The following is a 20,488-nucleotide window of genomic DNA, read 5'->3' as shown; positions in this document are numbered from 1 at the left end:
TGACTGTAGACCCTGCCACATACCTCTCGTGTCTGAGCTGTTGAATTGTGACTCTACTTTGTATCTATACTGACGCTTAGCTTGTTTGATTGCCTTGCGGAGGGAATAGCTGCACTGTTTGTATTCGATCATGTTTCCGGTCACCTTGCCCTGATTAAACGCAGTGGTTCGCGCTTTCAGTTTTGCGCGAATTCTGCCATCAATCCACGGTTTCTGGTTGGGGAATGTTTGAATAGACGCTGTGGGTACAACATCACTGATGCACTTGCTAATAAACTCGCTCACCGAATCAGCGTATTCATCAATATTATTGTCCGACGCTATGCGGAACATATCCCAGTCCATGTGATCAAAACAATCTTGAAGCATGGAATCCGATTGGTCGGACCAGCGTTGAACAGACCTGAGCACTGGTGCTTCCTGTTTTAGTTTCTGTCTATAGGCTGGGAGCAACAAAATGGAGTCGTGGTCAGATTTTCCGAAAGGAGGGCAGGGGAGGGCTTTATATGTGTCGAGGAAGTTAGAATAACAATGATCCAGGGTTTTGCCAGCCCGGGTTGCGCATTCGATATGCTGATCAAATCAACCAATAGCATCTCTGTCGGCGCTGGATGTTTATTTATTTTTGTTGTATTTTTTTGTATTGGGCCTATAGCTTCTCCACAAACCGCATTGGTACAGTACAGTACTGTTTTTAATAGGTTAATGTTGCACAGACTTACGTTTTTCAAGTAATGTTGAAAAAAAAGCTGAGCGGTAGATATCGTCTTGCATTTTGACACAGAAAGTGATCTTGACTCAGAAAAGGTTGGCGACCACTGCTCTATAGGGTTTAATCAGGACACATCTGAGGGGGGCACGTGCCACTGTGCCCCCTATGGACATGATGCCTCTGACTGTAATGAACAGTGTCCTGTCGAGAGACATGTTCTATACCAGGCGAAATTGAGCATCATCAGCTCATTGTTATGAATGTATCCAAATAAATGTCACTAGAAAACAGCTTAAACAACTGCAATTGCAGCTACTTTGCTGTTATTTTGGCTGCAATGTTTGACACGACTGTGTTAGCCGTAGTTGGCTAGCTACTGTAACAAGCAAAGGGATAAGAACGTTGCCAGCCAGCAATGAAGACTGGGTCTTGTCCATAGATATAGAACAAAAAGAATGAACAACTGGGTTATGTCTTTGGCAACGAGCTAACAACTAGGTTTGGTGGGAGAATGAAAAGGTATGAATTTACTTAGAAATATAAAAATATCAATGCAAATATGTAACTTCTACAGGTATATGTGTGCTTTAGTATTGTTTTATTTAGCAACTGTGGTAAAAGCGGGATAAACACCTCTGTTCTGTACATTACCTTGCAACTATTTCAAAGATAATGTACAGAACATCTGCGTTTATCCCTTACTTACTGTATATTGGATATTAGGTTTTGTAATTATGCCATTATCATTTCTAATTCTGACAGAACAAAAAAATATTATACTGGTATTACAGACAGCATGATGTAATGTACTGTATATGACCCCCAAAAAGGGGCAATGCATGCACGAACACACTATTCATCGTGTCCACCAAGCCTTTGTCAGCTGGATACAGTATTTCTCTCTTTCCCTCCCTCAGACAGACAAAAGTGAGACAGCAGGACAGATGAAGGCAACAGGATTTGAACAGTGTAAGTGTCAGCCAGATCACCCCTGTTTGTTTCTGCCTACTGAGATCAAAGGCTGCACAGATGCCATGACAGAGCAGCCAGAGACCCTGGCACAGCCACCAAGTCACCACCACACAGACCCCCAGGCATTAACACACAGGGATGAACACACAGACAGACACGCATGCACGAACACACAAAAACACACAGATGCACTCACTCTGTCACTCACAACTACACTAAACTGCTTTCAGTCACACTTATAGCACTCCCTCACAATGCTGATTTTAACCACCCCTAATAGACTAGATGCTGACCCTAGCCACCCCTAGCGACAGACTCATCAGGCCAGTCACATGCATGCTTTTGCTATTTTACACTGGATGAGACTGGTACAGTTCTGATTGCTGGCCCAGGGGTATTGAGACAGCATTCAGACCAGCAGCACTCTCTTGCTCTCTGAGTGCACACCACTTTAACTGCCATGCTGGTATCCAAACATACAGTACTCTACGGCCTCTGAAATTGCTCAGATCTGGGTTGTCTGACAGGCAGGAGTTGTGTGGATAATTCCTTCCCTTACCAGTTTGTTTCTCCCATCTCTCTTGTTATTGTGGCCCGGAGCTTCCTCATACCACCTGGGGTATATAGCATCACTGTCTGTCTGAGCTGTAGTACACTAACCCCTGTGGAGGATTCATCTACATCCAAATGGACTAAAGATGATAGGAAATTGTACCAGACGAGCTTCAGCCCGCATTGCAAAACCCACCCCCAAAAATTGGGGTGAGATCACATCATATCTCTGAAACCAAGGGGAGGATTTGCACCATAATTATCTATCTTTACAGACTAGACCGCTTGTAATTTAAGAATAAAGAGGGTATGGGCGCAGTAGCTTGATTTCATGACAGGCTAGCTAGGCAGTTTTATTTGCATGCAGGCAACGTTCTTATGGACAGACACCTCCCGGAGGCGATTCAACATCAGATGTTTTATCCCTCTCTCTCTTTCTCCATCCATCCGCGGTCTGGTTGTCTCCTGTTGTGTAAGACGAACCACACTGTTTGCAAATCTCCCTCGATTTTCACGCGATGGCCTCAGGGTGTCTGGAATATGTATTTTGAATGTTGATGTGATGTGTTTACTGAGGCAGAGCGAGGGAAAGTGTGAGAGGGAGGGAGGGAGAGAGAGGTAGAGATCACGTGAGTCCCTGAATAACCGGGTAAAGAGAGGAGGAAGTCTGCCTCAGCAAATAACTGAGAAACAACAAAGGAGCGTTGTTTGTACGAGCCCCCTTTAAACGGTCATATTCACACAGCAACTCCTGCATCCACCCGCCCCTCCTGGCTCATTGAGGAAATCATTCTCCATGCGTGTCTCGTAGCCTCCCACCACCCACTGATCGATGCGTTCCTCAATCTCTTTGTTCCACAAAGTTCACAGAAACTGGAGGCTTGTCCCGCATTTGTATTCTGGATCCCAGGGAGGTAGGGAGAACAGGGGAGAATGAAGCCTGCTGCTTTGTGGCCGCTTATCTAACAGACATGGGGCAGCGTGGACCAGTCTCTAGGGGGGTTCAAGTATATTCAATCCATCCTGTGCTTTATCCAGACATAGGTTATGACATCAGTTCCAGGCAGCCTTGATGCTAAGCTCCCTGTTGCCAGATCTATTTTTGACAGGCACAGACGTGGTCTGCTCTGCGCTGCTGTCAGAGGTCCTGTTTTAGAATGCATTTGGTCACAGTGGTTTGAGGTAACACAAGCAGTAATGTCAGAAGTAACATAAGCTATGGATGGATGTCAATCCAACCGGGCAGGTTTGACTCCTCTGGGAATATGTTACCTTATGTATTAATGCATTCAGGGGGGGACAGTGGGTTGGAATGGAGTGATGGTGGAGAGAGACGGAGAGGAAGGGAGAAAAAGAGGGGGAGGGTTTTGCCAACACAGGGAGATTTCAGAATAATGAGAATTATTATAACCCAGCCTGCAGCGATGTCTGGACAGGCGTGGTAATGGCCTGCCACTTGCAATTGCAGGGAAGTAACAGAAATGGGGCGAACAGACTAACTCCATTGGATTTGTCCCTTCCTCACTTCCCTCCTTTTGTTGCTTTATTTAGGACTGCAGTGGCACTCTGACCTTCAGAAGGCATGGCTCAGCAGGCCCTCCCCTCAATAATTAAATGCCTGGGTCGTTTGCAACCAATCAACTCATTCCCGGCATCAATGGCCGATTTTAAAAACAAACTAATTCACTAATGGTCTGAGTTATTGTTCCAATTTACCTGGCTGCTGAACTATTGTCTTCCAATCTATTCCAGGAGGGGATAGATCAATGGGGGCCAACGAGAAGGCGGCGGGCAGTGTGGCAGTGGACGAGGATGCCGGGCGGGTGAGTTTTATGCATCCTTCTAAAGCTAAACTGGCTCTGTAAAGCCAAGTAATTAACAAGGTCTGAAGCATGCGGAAGGAAGACCAACAGCTTGGCTGGTCAAGGTGTCGCAGTATATGATCCAGATAAATTAGCTACAGTGGCTACCCTAACCGGGAATTAAATTAAACAAAAGATAATTCACTATTATTGTAGAAATGTCTTATTTTCTTATTTTTACAATTATTTTTCATTAGATTTCATGACTACAATCAATCTATCCAACTTGACTATTCCATTGTCTCCGTGAATGGGAGGTCTAGCTGAATCAATTATTCCACAGTTTGATAAACTGTCACACATGTATGCATTTCAATATTTTCTGTGATTGTCTTTCTCTCTCATCAAAGAAAACATGTGAGAAAAAACATTTTAAAAGGACAAAAAGGACAAAAATAACACTGTCCCGGCATCCTAATGAAGCAAGGGCATCATAGTAGATATGCTAATCATTCATGTCCTGTCTCTGTAAGCAAAACACAGACTACAGTAAGCTACAGTACTTTCAATTTCACATTAGCTGTTGTTCGTCCCTCACTGCCGTGAAGTAGTGACTGATTTGGGGAGAACAAATTCTCATTCCGCGAGGAGAAGTCCATGATGCTAGCTGTCGAACAAAATTACCTTGGTAGTGCAAGCATAGCAGAATCATTCTGATTTCTCGGTCAGCGCTAGACACTTCTACCACGTCTCTGAAAAGCTAGCAAAGGCAGGCTATGGGATTTCGCATCTGTCACTAAATCTACCACCGCAGGTGTGTGTGTTATGTGTGTTATAATCATTTGTCAAACTGCAAATTGGCTTTCAAACGCTCTAGCTAATTTGCTCTGTGGTCTGCTGATGATAATTCTCTTCCGCAGCTTTTCCCTCGTTCAAACTGTATGTCCCCACTTGTTAGACATTTTTTCCGCTACACCTATCATTTAAAAGTAGAGGAGAAAAAAAAGAAGACGAGTGCTGCTTCAACCCTAATAGGTATTTCATGCAGATAGCCTGTTGTAATGCTCCAATGAAATGATGTAAGATGAAAGGTGGAAGCACTGAAGCCCCACTTTCATTCCCTGAGCTGGTCACACTCTATGTGTACCCAGAGGACCCCTGACATGAATCAGACCCCGAACTGGGCTGCGGAGAAGATGTAAATGACATTACTCCCCGCTTGCGGTTCTTCTGTGCTTACACATGTAAATGTCAAGTGATGTTATCGTGTCTGGCCTTTTCTACCATCTCAACCAAAAATGAGTGTAACAATGGAAGCACCAGATACTGGGAAAAATATTAGTGTGTGCCTCTGAGGAAGTGTGTTGGAGGAATGCATGTGTGTTTCTTGTCTCGGAGTGCAGGAAGTGTCAGTCAGTCTGTGTGTGTGTGTGTGTGTGTGTGTGTGTGTGTGTGTGTGTGTGTGTGTGTGTGTGTGTGTGTGTGTGTGTGTGTGTGTGTAAGCGTGTGTGTGTGTGTATCTGAGTGTGTATATTTCGCTCAAAGTGTGTGAAGTATGTTTGTGTGTTGTAAACCAGTGCTTGTACAACAACAAAACAAGCTACTGCTCAAGACTTAAACACATACACAGTGAGTCTGAGCCGCAGCGCTGTTGATAATTCTCTAATTACCTGTGGAATTAAACAGTGGCGCATGCCTCCTGCTACCCCCTACTGTGACAGATCCATCATAATTGTGTGTATCTGTACAAGAGCATTTAAATCTTCCCATCGGTTCTGGATTGGGCTGGAGGGGGTGACGCAATGTTGTTGTCAGGCAGCTGTGAATCGCAAGGCTCAAATTGAACCACAGGGACAGCTTTTTATCTCGGAGAAATATGTGTGGAAATTTTCCCACTTCATCAGAGTGGAAAGATGGATGACTCACCTCACTCTATTTCAGTATCAGAGGCAGGAGTGTGCTGAGGATAAAAAAAACATTGGTGTTGTCCTCCTCATCCCTGTCGCACACTGGGACCATTCACAAGGTGATGCTCAAAGAGACGCGAGCCAGCCATTGACCTTCATACCTCAGCAAACCCTATGGAAATTTGCCACACATCACATTTTCAATACAACCCCCTGAAATAATAAATAAACTGTTGTTGCCAGCACATCCTCGTTCGCACAACGCCTAACGCTAACCTTTCGCTGAAGAGTTTCCAAAGGAGGGCTTGTTTGCAGTCAGTTCTTGTTTTCCTGTCTCTCCTGACAAAAATATGGGACAGCTGCTCCCCTCTTCAGGGACCGGACCCCTGGTGCTATGCGGAGCGAGGTTCCGTCCCTGCTGCAGTGCGTTATTTCCGTCTGGGCCTCCGATCCGCTCTCCCGCTCAGCCCACCTCCGTTCCAGTAGCATGCCTGAATTTACTGACCTAATTTCCATCCCCAGTACAATGTTTATCCCCATTTCACTTCTTGACACATACTGTACAGTGCCTCCCGAGCTATCTGGAAGGAGACTCTCTCTACTCCGGGCTGCTATTCAACCGTCGCCTCGCTCTGAGGAGACCGGTTTTAGGAGTTTTAAAGGGGACGATCAATGGTTCCATTGTTCTTAATTCAATGTCATAAATTGGTGAAATGGAGGGAAAGCATAGGGAGCATAGAGGGTGCTACCCATATATCAGAAGGAATCTACTGAGACACCTAGCAGATTGGGGGGGGGAAGCCTCACACTCCCATCTCAATTCCTCCTTCATGAAACAGCCCAGCAGCACCCAAAGCCTGCCACACATCTGAGCTAGCAGATGCAGGAATATCAATATTGCAAAGTTGTTTTTTTCAGTTCCAAAGACTGAGTCCCCCTCCCCGCTGAATGATGAATGTTGAGTGAGGTCCGACATCAATCATAGTTTTAATTCTGGTACTTTAGTGTATGATTATGTTATAGGAAACTGAGCATGTTTGATGGAGTATGTATATATCTGAGAACACACGTAAACAGACAGACATACTGTACTTAAACACATACACACCAACACGAGTTTGAAACTAAAGTACATCTCTGTTTCTCTTTGTGTAGTTGAAAAGAGGTTGGGTGGTCTCTCTGAGAGTAGCAGCACTGCTCTGTTCACTAGCCAGTGTGCTGTTTTCACTAGCCAGTGTGCTGGTCCTCACAGTCTCAGCTGTTTACTGTCTTCTAGCCACCAGTAGAATTGGCCGCCTCTGCCTGATAGACCTGGATGCATTTCAGTGCAGTGATTACCCTAGTGTCAAGGGCTCCCTTGGCAATGATAATCATCCCTGACTCGAATGGGGACGAAAATAATTATAATTTGGACGGGAACTATCGAGACAGTTTGGCACTGTCTCACAACAGATGCAAACAGGAGCTGCCAATGAATTAAAACAGAAAAAAATATGAGTATGGGATCTCTCTGTTCTGATGATGTCGAGGCCTCCAATGATACAGTCATAAACAGAAGCGCCATGGCAGCTGTAACTAGACGATTGCCTCTGCAAACAAATGGAGGTCACGACTTTGTCTTGCTGTTTTCCGATGATTATTAAATGCTGTATTTTTGCACTGAGGTGGGGAAAGGTTTGACATTGTGTGTTTGATAGAATTCATGGGAGTTCTGTCACTGCCACCCAAGGCTTTTTAGAGGGTGTTAAGCGGTAGAAAGCAGTTGGAAAGTGGTTTGAATGTGTTCAGACATGGAAGCAGAGCAAATAAGAAGTACTTTGCTATATCCATGGCGATAGCTTAGTGAGGAGAGGTAGTGAAAGGTAGTGTTAGTGGTGGAGATATGTGCTATATGGCTCTTTTTAAATGTGTGCACATACACTTTAAACACACACACACGCACACATACACACACACGCAAACACACTGCATATGCAGAGGCATCCAGGGTAGACGTTTCAGGGCTGATATGACTAAAAGGATTGTGCATTTCTGCTGAGGGAATATCTTTATTTTCTCTTCTTCCTTCCCTGGTTCATGGTAGAAGGTTATCATTGGTAAAAATATGCCCTTAATATTGGTTCTACCGCCCGAATTCTACCAACCCCTATTTTAAGCTTGAAAATAGAGTGCTCTTGACCCGTTGCCTTTGAATTCCCTCTGCTGCTCATCTTCCCCTGAGTTGTCCTCTTTCTAAAGCTCCCAGTTCATACCCACAGGGCTAATGTGTTCATTTACCATGCCAAGGCAATATTTCAATATGTAAGTAAACATATCGTAGTGCTGTCCATGTGTATTATATCCCTACACAGTGAGATTGATCTACCAACACAAGTGCTGATCGAATCTATGGTCCATGTCACTGAAAGGAGATGTCGTCTACTCTAAATAATTCAAGGACCAGATTTTCCAAACTTGCTCTCAGTGCCATAACAGAACTGGGTGATGTTGTAAGCCCTATGTGAATGTAGGTTCTTCCATAACCAGAGCCAGTGTTAGTTTCTCTCTATTGAGGAAGGAGTCTGTATTCATGCAGATCACCCCTCATTTCCCTAGAGACCAGTGGTTCTGACAATTATGGATCGAATCAAACAAAATGAGGACTACTCCAAAAAGCTAAATAACTGGTCAATGTTAGTGGTCAGAAAAATCAATCATACAACGAGTGGGTCTAATCCTGGATGCTGATTGGTTAAAACCACATTCCAGCCAGTGTCTATTCTACAAGTTACCTCCGGCTAAATCTACGATGTAAAAATGTCTATTTAATCTGTTCCATCTCACTGTGCAATCCACTGTCTCATCAGCCCAGCCAGACAATTTCTAAACTTGACATTATCTCCCATTTCTTTTAAACTAAAAATTGGTTTTCAATAGCGGAGATTTGTATAAACCTTGCTGTCTGTCTCTCTGAAATATGCAATATTGTTTCAGTATTGAAATTCAAACTCCAGGGCCTCCCGAGTGGCGCAATGTTCTAAGGCACTGCATCGCAGTGCTAGAGTTGTTACTACAGACCCGGGTTCATTCCTGGGCTGTGCCGTGGCCGGGAGTCACATAGGATGGCGCACAATTGGTCCAGCACTGTCCGGTTTAGGGGAGGGTTTGGCCGGGGGGGCTTTACTTTGTTCATCACGCTCTAGCGACTCCTTAAGACAGGCCGGGTGCCTGCAGGCAGACCTCAGTCCCTAGTTGAACAGTGTTTCCTCCGACACATTGGTGCGGCTGGCTTCCGGGTTAATTTGGCGGGTGTTAAAGAGTGCAGTTAGACGGGTCATGTTTCGGAGGAGGCATGACTCCACCTTCACCTCTCCCGAGCCCATTGGGGAGTTGCAGCGCTGAGACAAGATCATAAAAGGGGGGTGAAATAAAACAAAAATAAATATTTTATTGCCAGTATGGTATTTAGAATGAATGACTGGGCCGTATCCATAGATACAGAACAAAAAGACTTAACGACTGGGTCGCATCCATAGATACAGAACAAAAATACTGAATGACTGGGTTGCATCCATAGATACAGAACAAAAAGACTTAACGACTAGATCGCATCTCTGGCAACCGAACCAATAGAACGAACGATCAGCCGGCTTGGGTAGCAACCCTAGATTTGCTACCCAGGTGGTAAGGGTAGGCAACAACATGTCTGCCACGCTAATCCTCAATACTCGGGCCTCTCGGGTGTGTACATAGTTCCCTCGTGTTCTCCTTGTTCACCCAAGACTGTGTGGCGAAACACAACTCCAACACCATCATTAAGTTTGCTTCCGACACAATGGTGATAGGCCTGATCACGGACAACGATGAGACAGACTATAGGGAGGAGGTCAGAGACCTGGCAGTGTGGTGCCAGGACAACAACCTGTCCATCAATGTGAGCAAGACAAAGGAGCTGATCGTGGACTACAGGAAAAGGTGGGCCGAACAGGCCACCATTAACCTCAACGGGGCTGTAGTGGAGCGGGTCGAGAGTTTCAAGTTCCTTGGTGTCCACATCCCTAACAAACTATCATGGTCTTAACACACCAAGACAGTTGTGAAGAGGGCACGACAACACCTTTTCCCCCTCAGGAGACTGAAAAGATTTGGCATGGCTCCCCAGATCCTCAAAAAGTTCTACAGCTGCACCACCGAAAGCATCCTAACCGGATGCATGACCGCCTGGTATGACAACTGCTTGGCATCTGTAAGGCGCTACAGAGGGTAGTGTGTACGGCCCAGTACATCACTGGGGCCAAGCTTCCTGCCATCCAGGACCTATATACCAGGAAAGCCAGAGGAAAGCCCAAAAAATTGCCAGAGACTCCAGTTACCCAAGTCATAGACTGTTTTCTCTGCTACTGCATGGCAAGCGGTACCGGAACACCAAGTCTAGGACCAAAAGGCTCATTAAGAGCTTCTACCCACAAGCCATAAGACTGCCGAACAATTAATCAAATGGCCACCGGACTATTTACATTGAGACACCCCCATCCCTCCATTTGTTTTGTACACTGCTGCTACTCGATGTTTATTATCTATCCATAGTCACTTCACCCCTACCTCCATGTACAAATGACCTAGACTAACCTGTACCCCCGCACACTGACTCGGTACCGTCTGTATATAGCCTCGTTATTGGTATTTTATTGTGTTACTTTTTATTATTTTATACTTTAGTTTATTTGGTAAATATTTTCTTAACTCTTTCTTGACCTGCACTGTTGGTTAAGGGCTTGTAAGTAAGCATTTCACAGTAAGGTCTACACTTGATGTATTCGGCGCATGTGACAAATAAAGTTTGATTTGAAATAGTAACCATAAATTAATCAAAATAAAGTTTTTAATGACCTCGAAGCCGGTGTTTGGAGCCTAACAACACCTATGCTAATATATCCTCCAAACACCAATATCACTTAAATATCACAGCACTCACATTTTTGATGTGTTCCGTTCAAAAGTTATCAAAACATAACCCTTTCTTTTTGCAGGAGAGACAGTTCAGTATGGCTTCCATTGCACATTTTTCTGCTCACTATAGCGACTTCTACACGCCATGGCCTATGCGCTGCCCTACATTGTTGATGTGCTGACTGTGCGTAAAGCCTGGAGAGGATACTGTACCTGCTTCAGCTAGCTTCACCTACACTGGCCTCTCCATCATTAAAACTAACAGCACTACCTCCATCAGCAGGACAACACAGCGCTCTGTGGGGATGTGTGTATGTGCATGTGTGTGTGTGTCTGCATGTGTATATGTCTATGTGTCTGTGTGTACATTTGTGTGTACATGTCTGACAGAGTATTTGATTCCTGTCTATTTGAGCATGTGTTTGTCCCTACATGCCCCCTACCTGTCTCTGTGGATCAAATGAGCATCACTCCTTGCTTGTCAAAAACAGCAGCAGCACATACTGTACATGTCAGTGGTGGTATGTGTGCAGTCAGTGTCCTGCAAAACATGGTACAGTACTGCATAACACAGTGGTATTCAAAGTCGGGGTCACGACCCCTAGTAGGGTGTAATCGCAGGGGAATTGCAGCCAAATAAAATACAAATTTAAAAAACGATTGAGTACAGATTATTGTATGGGACAATATACAAATGTTTTTGAAAAATATTATTTGAAAAATAAAAGGTAAGTGAGTAAATGCATTTATTGCTTCTCTTCATTTTCATAAGATAGATGAAAACGTAATGAATTAAAGGTTACTTATTGATGTAGATATCTACATTTACCTATGTTAAGGTTGTCATTAGATTTGTGTTGGGATCAGTAGAAATTCTGGCCCAAAATAATGGAGTCTGCAGACATTTTGGCAAAAAATAATGATGTCCTCGCTGAAAAGGTTTGAATACCACTGGTGTAACACAACAACACCAACAGTGACCATAGGCCACCAATTAGTATGGGTCACATTATGAACCCCTGCACTGTTTGAAATAAATCAGTAACAAGAAATAGGCTGATTAAATCATACATGAGATATTGTGTGTGTCTGTAACTCCCTGTGTCTCACTCTGTCAGCAGTTTGACAACATCAAACATGACTAATTTCGTCTCAGTGCCTGGGACCCATGTGTGTTCTAGGGGTTTTTCATGAGGAAAGGCATCACGTAGTAACAAATAGGCCCACTGTGAACGACTGCATCACATTCATATTTCAAACGCACTGAGGCTTTGACGAACGTCTCGATTAATGATTGGAGGGATTTGTCTGTTGTGTAAAGTAAGCGTAAATAGAAGCCAAATCTGGGAAACAACCGATAACACTGATTTCAATAATGCATGGGCAGTGTTCTGGTGGCTAGGGATTTCATGTGACTTCAAATTAGGGAACACTCGAATGTAGAAAACAGTTGATGGAGTTCGGTTTCCCAAGCCTATGTCATTAAATCATCCTCCACTTGGGCACACAACGTATTACAAATCACAGTCGGTCTACTCAATCAACATTTTACCAATTTCTCTATGGCTCAAAATAGTTGCAACTGTTTCATCCATTGAAGTGAATAGGCATCGATCGAAATGGGCTGAGTTCAGATATAGACATGTCCATCAATGCAGTGCATGTAAAAGCTCTCAAGTTAGAATTCAGCCTTGAGTCAATGCCAAACAAACAGAGAGAGTGGGGGGAGTGGGACGGAGGATTTGGAGAGTCTGGAACATGGTTCTATTTGGCCTGCAGCAACAGAGGATTATATGAGCTTCCATAGTAACAGACTTTTTTAATGATGCAAAAGGTATCACTGACAATGAGGTTGTTTCACTGAAGTCTATAAACTCAGTTGGCTGTTAGAAGCAGCCAACTGACTGGGTAGCATTGGCTTAGGATAAAACAAGACCTTAAAACTATCAATCGTCTGATATTTTTGTATAAACTATCAATCACACTCAGGCGCAATATCATGGTCATCAGCCATTGCTGATACTGTCATTACTAAGGTAACCAAGGTAGCCACATCACCAGAAGCACTCACCCTTACCACAGAGGGGCCATTTTCTGAACTCTAGAAATGGTCTCACGGTAGGAAAAGGAAATTACTTCACACTCCTAGAGCAATATTTCCCTTTCTTTTATATGAAGGAAAAAAAGGATACTGATGTATTCCCCTAGTTCAAATTTCAAAGTCATTGCCTTGGAAATGTCTCCAGAGTTTATAAAGCAGTTTCCACAGTCTCCTGAACACCTCGACCTCCATCTCCCCTCTCCCCCCCATCCTCCCCCTCACCATCACCCCAAGCTCACCAACAAGAATCATGGGAGAAGCCCCGTGCAATTAGCCTCATCTCTAATAGGCATTTTCTCCCCATTACGTGATCATGAGGTGACAGGACTTAAGAATGGCTACTGGCTTCCAGTGGCAGAGAGGGGAGGCAGAGGAAATAGCACTCTATAATTACTGTTAAATCATGCAGACTGCCTGCCTCCTGATCCTCTTTTTCCTCCTGCTCCTCCCTCTACACCTGGCCACACGTCATTGTGAGGGGCCGGGCAAGTGATGTCGAAAACCGGCTGCACCAGGCAATTTTCGCCCACAGCTGATACTGCAGTTTAGTTGGGTAGATTCAGGACTGCCTGACTGACTTGTTTTCGTTTCTGGCCCATAGTCCCTTCTTTCAAGTCTGGCTCTCTGTTAAAGGCTGAACTCTGAGCTGAACAATGGCACCAGATCAAGAGCTTATAGCCAATACCAAGGCAGCTGGGAAATCTGAACTTCTCAGTGGCAATAAAGAATTGATGAAGACACGCTATGGATGAAGACATTTTACTGAAATGACTTCATGAGTTACTTTAGTGTTGCATGCAGTCAGTGAGGATGATGATGGTTGGGGTGGTGAAGAAGAAGATGACGATGATGATGATGACTACGACGATGATGATGCAAATATGTATTTTCACATTTCTAACTGGGTGAGCAGGCAAAGTCAGAACATTTAGATTTTTAGGGAATGCCACATAAGACATGCTACCCCGTAGCAAATCTCAATCAACAACTTGAGTCATCGTAAATCCCTCCATTTCTACATAGTGGACAAATTACAACTTACCAGACATTAGGGCTTAAATTGCACATGGAAGCATATTGCGGGTGTAGCAGTTCGCTGCACCCACAATAACATCTGCTGAATATGTGTATGTGACCAATAAAATTTGATTTGATTTGACAGACCACCATCCTGAATTCACAACTCAGTTCATGGTAAGAATCTACCTTATTAAAGAGAAAACATATCTTCAAACCAGATCTTTATTTGATCTCAAGGAAAAAACAAAGGGCCTGGCTGTTTTTTCTCCTTTCTCCTATTAGAAAACATGAAGGAGAAAGTGGGTTTAGACAGCGGCATTTCAAATGGGGGATTAGCATCAAGACAACGCTAATTCCCTAATTTGCCAGAGATGGGAGACAACCGACCAAGGCACGGAGAGAGAGAGAGGCACACATGGAATTTCTGAGCATTTAATTTTTCAGGCAGCCAGCTCCCACACTGTACTGCACTGACTGGGGACTGACTTGTACCAGTGGTGAGGATGAGCAGCCAGCTGGCTGGAAGGACCCCCCCTCCCCTCCAGGATGCCATTGTTAATGCCAGCAGCCTCCGCAAGCTACGGTAAGAGGGCGCTCCAGCTGGTGAGTCCCACCATGGATGCCCAATATTACCCGTAGGGGAGTCTCTTCTCCCTCTTCTTTCCAACCTGTCATGAGGTGAACAGGAGTCTAGAGTCCAATCCAACATGCAAGCAACCAAGGTACTGAGCTTCTGCTGTCTGCAGAGGCCTCTGGGCTTTTTCCTCATCATTCAGGGATCGTAATTATATAATTGTATGAATTATAGAGGTTAATTAAGCCCAAATGGCAGCCCAAATGGAGGCTTTGTAATTTATAGAGGTGTAATGTGGCTCAATGGATATCCAGGCAAAGCCATAGATAGATACTGTAAATGACTTTAACTGTAAGGATTCTTAATGTTACTATGACTGGTGCCAAGCATGACACATAGCCTATATGCAAGAGTCATGATGATAACAATGTTTTATCTTAAAACAACGTTTTAGTCACATTATGAATATTGAGCAACAACTGCCCCGTTAACAGGACACCGATCCATAAGAAGTTTTAATGTGAACATTGATACCTGCATGAATAGGGCCGTCCATCAATATACCAAGAGACACAATTGCCCATGGTTTTAGGAGTGGCAATGTGTTTGTGATTGGGAAGCCATAAAGTCTTCATTCATGACTAATGGCTTTGACAGTGGTGGCATAAAACTAACCTGTTGCTAGAATCAGGTCATCAGCAAAATGACAAACACTAATCTATAGTTATACAACCTGTCTCTGTCCATCAGTGAGCCATTCAAATGCATACCAAGAACAACCCTTATTGCACGGTAGTCCTAGATTTGACCAAATTAATATTTGGATCTTGACAGTGAAACATTTTGCAATAAAATAGTAATAAATCCATTATTCTAAACACGTATGCTGCTGTCTAATATGTTGTCTAAACACAGAAAATGCAGGCTGTAAGATTTTTTTTTAATTATACCAAACAAAAATAAATCTGAGAAGACCAGAAACAATAAACAATGTAGACTCAGAGGACGTAAGATTTCCTTATCATTATTATATTTGAATTGCATTCTCTCTCCTGAGGCTAATACAGTTTATATTAAATAATGGCTACAGCAATATTACAGCCTAAAAGTAGGAAAATCAAATGAGCTTAATTTGCAAAAATGTTTAAGGTGCAACAAAGTTGCCAAATCCATTAATTACATTCAACAATTAATGTTCTATCTAATCCATCAGAAGCTCAATGATAACTATCAAATTATAAAAGATGAGTAAAAAACAGTCCCCAAACAAAATCTTGCACTAAATTGGATTGATTCAAGTCAAGGTTATCTTCACAAGTTTCTGCAGCCTAGTATGTCTATCCACATAAACTTCTCTGGTCAATCAATGTCCCTCAGGCTATGTTCCTCACTCTCCATAAATAAATGCACGTTTTCCTTGGTCTATCCTTTGGGTACATTTTGGGATTACATTTGTGAATTTATCTATATATGGATTTGTTTAATCCATAAAAGGATCAGTATGTAGGTGGACATGCACATGAGTCAACCTATTTTATACTGACCACAGAATGGATTTTATTAAGGTAAACATGTTTTTGGCCTGGTCTGGTCGATGACTAGGCTGACGACAGTATTTGGCTGAAATGTATTTACTGTTTTCATCTTTGTTGAATGTCAGTAAAGACCGTATGTATCTTGATTCAGGGTGAATCATTACTCTGTTTGTGTGCATTATAATAGAAATAGTCAAATAAATCTACATTTTACACATTGCCATACAACTCCATTCACTTGCAGGTTATAAAACATGTTGATATTTCACAACCACAAAGATGTGTCTTCTTCAGTGGTTCAAGATAATACGTCTGTTAATCTTCAAGTTCTCCACCAGTGTCTAACATAGACACGGTTCTCTCCCTGATGAAGCTGCATATACACTGAGTGTACAAAACATTATGAACACCTTGTCATGTCATGGACTGACCAGGTGAATCCAGGTGAAAGCTATGGTCCCTTGTTGATGGCAGTTGTTAAATACACTTCAATCAGTGTAGATGAAGGGGAGGAGACAGGTTAAAGAATGTTTTTTAAGCTTTGAGACAATTTGTTATCCAATAACACTGTGTGGTTTGGGGTAATAGTCAAACAATCCCACAATAACCTCATGTCAACTAACACATCCTGCCCCAGTGGAGAATTGCAGGCCAGGGATTTGGAATGAAGTTCACCATCTGTTTTGTGTTGCTCTGACATGGCATGATTTGACCCCTGTTGTTTTTCTTCCCATCAAAACAGGTTTTCTATTCCCCCTGGGAGGAAGCCTTCCGGGGCACTCCAGCTGGAACCAGCACCCACTGCTAGTCCTGCCAATAGTGAAGATGCTTGATGCCTCTTGGCAATCAATGTAAGACAGTTAGCTCTTCTAGCTCCAGCACTGAGAGACCTTGTATTTGATATTCTTGTCCATACTCAAGGAGAATGGACCACTGCCTACCTCCCAGTTCATCTATTAAGGGAGACTGTGCTCTCAAATCCATTAGTGTGTGTGTGTGTGTGTGTGTGTGTGTGTGTGTGTGTGTGTGTGTGTGTGTGTGTGTGTGTGTGTGTGTGTGTGTGTGTGTGTGTGTGTGTGTGTGTGTGTGTGTGTGTGTGTGTGTGTGTGTGTATTTGTATGTGTGTGTGTGAAGTATGTGTGTGTGTGTGTTTATGTGTGGGGGTGTTGTGCGCACCCTTGTGTGTAGTCCTTTTTTTGCCTTTGTGAATCATGGCAACATGAGGTTGCAATCAATCCATCATTGGATTGCACAGCACACGTCACAAAAACATTACGCTGCAGCATGTACCCCCAGTCTTTGAATGCTTAGTCAACACAGGGTCACCAAGCATGGGACATAGCTGTAGCCTCAAGCTACTGCTGGCATTTTCTTTTTGGCATTTGTGATTGTGAGCTGTTTCTCTTTGAAAAGAATTACATGTGCCAGCATGTAGGCAATATAAAGGCCAACAGATTGAATTAGCCATTTGAAATAAAACAGCCTTTGTTTTGTGGCTCTAGAGGGGACTTGATGAGAGCTATATCGATTGACAACTTACTTTCAATCTAGAGTTGATCACAGGACAGGCCACATGGAAGCATGGATATGATGTCAATATTGATATTGACAATGACAGTAAATATGTTGAAATTGCTATTGTAGCCCACTTCTATCTTGGTAGATTCCCAGCTATATGACGTTATTATGATTTGAATAATATTAAGATGTCAACAGATAATTGATCTTAGATGTCAGTTTAAAATGACTTCTGTCTGATGTGTAATGTAGTAGAGTAAACAGAGTCCATGATTGATCTGCCACTAGGAAGGGGATCTGAACAGGGGGCTGAACAATATGTTACTGAGAATCGCATGGCCATTTAAAGACACCTATTGATACATATATTCTGTAGGGACAAAGTAAAAAAGTAATTCAAAGTATGCAACTTATTGAGAAGAAGCAGAAGAAGAAGAACACAGTCATTAGTTGTAAAAACGATGTGCACACCAAAAGAGTAGTTGCATTTCTAATTTTGTATCCATCGACACCAGTCAATTATCCTGCCTGTAGCGGATTACGTGACACATGGCGCAAAAGAGCGCGAGCTCCCCCCGCAGTTAGTGAACAGTAGCGCACTCATACAACTTCCATTGAAGGAACGGAGGGTGAGGCAACTTTGGATCATTGGTGCTACCTCAAAAAATGACATATCTTTTCTGATTATAATTTTTCTGTTCTGTTTAATCGATATCAATTAGCCATTAACATCAGCATCATTGAATTATTGATTGAGCAACTCTCCAACATGGCTATATCTGTGTTCAGAATGTAATGAGGCAAATCATATTGTCGCATATACCGGTATAACATATTTTTACACACAAACACACACACACAAACACACACACACACACACACACACACGATCTGTCCAATCTGTGTTTGAAATTATTCACGGATAAGATCAAATAAGTGACACACAATTTCCCGCCTCGTAGCAACAGAGAGACTGAGGCTAAACAGTAATGCATTTCACCATTGCAATACAGAATGGTCAATATACATGTCGTATGAAATATTGTAAAATGAACTGATATGGAATCACATTGCACAATCAACTGCAGTAATGTTGATATAAACCAACAGTGCAATGTGAATCAACGTTTGAGGTGCAAAGCGGGTGTTCTAGAACAAGATAGACAAGAACAGACAAGCATATTATGATGCTATGCCGTCGAACTTCATAGTGCCCTGGATTGAATCAGACGGGCCATTCATTGAGGCGACGGGCAATGTGAAAGAAAGTGTGCGTGGAGTGAAAACTGATTCTTAGTGGTCTCTCCCCCTCTCCAATCCGCTCTTTCATTCTCTCGACTTCCTCTGCAACCTCCTCGCAATACATAGCCTACACTCCGTCTCCAGTCAGTCATGTTTAAAAAAATGCAACCTATAGGTTCTAGTATCTAACGTTGTTCAGCTTCACAGTAATGGACATGTAGTAACTTTTACTTTAGATAAATAACACCGACGTAGTTTGGACACATGAAAACCCACGTAGGCTACATATAAGGCGCAAAACCTGACAATGATAAAGCAGAAAAAGGCATCGTCCAGAACGGACAGTATCATGCTGATCATGCAACATCGCCATAACTGTCCAGAGGCTACAGAATAACCTCCAGCTACTGTAATAACGGGTAGAAAATAACACGAAACTTATCTAGGCTTACCTAAAACTGATTTACCCACTTGTTCGAAAATCTGTGGTCCAAGGTGCTTTAGTTTTCTGGCCGAAAACTTCTGCTGGAGCATATGTATCCAGTGTGCATGCTGGTAGCTCAATCTTAGATGTTGGATTGCGGATGAGTTGGTGTTCCTTCTCATGCTCAAGAGAGAGAAATCCTTCGGCTCGGCGAGGTCGTATACATTGATACACGGAGAAACACAGTGACCAAATCGACCTGAGGGGAAATGGGGGAGCTCAACGGATCGGAAGAATATCCCGATGTGTTCTAGGGTCGGGCTAGCTCGGATCCGTGAAGCTGTACGCAGGTAGAGAGGTGGTAGGGTGGATGTCAATGAAGGTAGTCAGAGATGCACAGACTGAGCGAGTGCAGTGCAAAAGCAAGCGAAACTAGGGGGAGGTACTGAGAATACCGTTTTGTATTGTAGAGGACGGTAATGCCAGACAGTAAGGGGTGGGACTGGAACACATGAGGCAAACGGGGGAGAGAGGGGGGAACGAAGGATGGAGGAACGAGAGACCGTGTCGTGACTTTCTGTGTTGATAAACAACAATTATAAAGGTTCAACTGTGTGTGTGAGGGGGGGGGATGGGACGACGACGACAAAGGAGACAGACGGTAAAGCAACCCCAAGTCGGACTATATGCAAACGGAGAAAAGTGTAGGGTATAGGTTTGAAAATATAACAGCAGGTTCCGGGATAAAATCAAAGATTGACTCCTACGTAATGCATGACGAGCACAACACTACATTGTGCGCTTTTACATAATTGTGTGACTACTTCAATGGAAACCTGATCAAATAACAGTCAGGAATAAAACCCATCGACGCAGGTCTCTCTCTCTCTCTCTCACACACACACACACACACACACACACACACACACACACACACACACACACACACACACACACACACACACACACACACACACACACACACACACACACACACACACACACACACACACACACACACACACACACACACACACACACACACACACACACACAATCTATCAGATGAGGAATAATAGCTGTACACTGTACCCAGTGAATGAATAACTAGTGACCTTGTGGGATTTGTTTGCACCTGCAAGCAGAGAAACGCTGTGGAGGTCCTGTCCAGTGTCCTGAAAATGCTCCAGAATGGAGGGC

General features: G+C 43.4%; 1 protein-coding gene across 3 annotated transcripts in view; it reads right to left on the bottom strand.

Moving 5' to 3' along the window:
- LOC139543994 (BMP/retinoic acid-inducible neural-specific protein 1-like) overlaps positions 1 to 19,791 on the bottom strand; it is a 153,336-nt gene extending 133,545 nt beyond the window's left edge. The window contains exon 1 of one of the 3 annotated variants that reach the window (XM_071350629.1): positions 19,336 to 19,791. The gene's annotated coding sequence lies outside the window, so the exon portion shown is untranslated. Of the gene's footprint in view, positions 1 to 5,964; positions 6,486 to 19,316 lie in introns of those variants that run through there. The other 2 variants (XM_071350628.1, XM_071350631.1) reach the window with 2 other exon arrangements.
- Positions 19,792 to 20,488: the final 697 nt, after the last annotated feature.

This window comes from Salvelinus alpinus, chromosome 18 (genome assembly GCF_045679555.1).
Source record: "Salvelinus alpinus chromosome 18, SLU_Salpinus.1, whole genome shotgun sequence".
NCBI lineage: Eukaryota > Metazoa > Chordata > Actinopteri > Salmoniformes > Salmonidae > Salvelinus > Salvelinus alpinus.
Note: the sequence above shows the minus strand (reverse complement) of the source record. Positions and strands in the feature narration are given on the sequence as shown.